We start from the raw sequence: 2,014 nt of genomic DNA on the forward strand, positions 1-2,014 counted from the left end.
CGGGACAGAAGACTTGCCTGGTTTAGTGGCTCCCTTCAACCTAAGGGAGCCCGTCAAGGAACCATGCATTCTGTCATGCATGTTCTCTCTTAGGAATCATCGGAGGCATGGAAAAAAACTTTCCTGTGTCTGGCTGGAACCAGTTGATGTAGCAAAGAAGATTAATGGGGGATAGGCCATGGTCCAGCTCTGTATGTTCCTGAATCAGAAAAATCTACCCAGTAGTAGCACCTGAGCTCCTGCAGCTGCAAACTTTCTCCAAATTCAGTGGGATCCAAAACACCCAGAGACTTCCAAGGACCCAGGAATTGTCTTGCCTCCTTCCAGGAGAAGAGGACTGACATCAGAGTATTGGATCAGTTTACATCTACCAGAAGGGAACCATGGAACGGTACCTACCAGGAGAGTAAGAGACTCCTGATACACCCTCCAGAAGAAAGGATGGGAAGAAGACAATATTCAACAACAGAAAAACCAATATGACACCACCGGAGACTAGGGAGCCTACAACAACGAGACCTGAATATCACAATGCAGATGAAGCAGAGGAGAATGACCTTAAAAACATCTTCATGAAAATGATAGAGGGCCTCAAAGAAGATATGAGAAAATCCCTTAAAGAAATGGAAGAAAAAACAAACCAAAAAATACAAGATATCAACAAATCTTTCAAGGAAACAGTTCCAAGACCTAAAAAATGAAATAGAGACAATAAAGAAAGCACAATCTGAGGGGATGCTGGAAATATAAAAGCTGGGTAAAAGATCAGGAACTACAGATGTAAGCATTGCCAACATAATACTAGAGATGGAAGAGAGAATCTCAGAAGTTGAAGATACACTAGGAGAAATAGACTCATCAACCAAAGAAAATCTTAAGTTCAACAAATCCCTAATGCAAAATATCCAGGAAATATGGGATACCATGGAAAGACCAAGGCTAAGAATAATAGGTATAGAAGAAGGTGAGGAAATCCAACTCAAAGGTGCAGAAAACATGTTCAACAAAATCATAGAAGAAAACTTTTCCAACCTAACAATAGACATGCCAATGAAAGTACAAGAAGCCTACAGAACACCAAATAGAGTTGACCACAACAAAAGGTCACCTTGCCACATAATAATCAAAACCCCAAACATACAGATGAGAAAATATTAAGAGCAGCAAAGGAAGAAGGTCAAGTAACATAAAGGCAAACCTATCAGAAATACACCTGACTTTTCCATGGAAACTCTGAAAACCAGAAGGCCCTGGATACATATTCTACCTACACTAGGAGACCATGGATGCCAGCACAGACTACTATACCCAGCAAAGCTTTCAGTCAATATAGATGGAGAAAACAAGATATTCCATGACAAAACCAGATTCAAAAAATACATATCCACCAATCCAGCCCTACAGAAAGTTCTGGAAGGAAAACTACAACCCAAGGAAGTTAACCACAACCAGAAAAATATATGCAATACATAATCCCACTTGACTGACAGCCAAAAGAAAAGAGGGGTTGAAACCCACACACAATTTCACCAGCAACTCCAAATCCAAAACAAACAAGAATGAACAATCAATGTTCGTTAATATCCCTCAATATTAATAGTCTTAATTCACCTATAAAAAGACACATGTTAGCACAATAGATAAGAGGACAGAATCCATCCAGACCAGCCTGGTGCATCCCACAGAAACAGCTGACCAGAACAATGGGGAGCTCTTGTTCCCCAGACTGATAGCTGAGAAACAAGCATGGGAAATCCAGACCCCAGGAATGTGGGTGTCAGTGAGGAGACCTTGGAAATCCACAGGGCCTCCTGTAGTAGATCAGTACTTATCCCTAGCATAGGTGTGGACTTTGGGTTCCCATTCCACATAGAGGGATACTCCCTGAGCCAAGACACATGGGGGTGAGCCTAGGCCCTATCCCAAAGGATATGACAGACTCTGAAGACCCCCCTATGGAAGACCTCGCCTTGGGGAGCAGAAAGGGTATGTGATATGTAGGATTTCAGTTAGG

This window comes from Cricetulus griseus, chromosome 8, assembly GCF_003668045.3.
Source record: "Cricetulus griseus strain 17A/GY chromosome 8, alternate assembly CriGri-PICRH-1.0, whole genome shotgun sequence".
In the NCBI taxonomy this organism is placed as follows: Eukaryota; Metazoa; Chordata; class Mammalia; order Rodentia; family Cricetidae; genus Cricetulus; species Cricetulus griseus.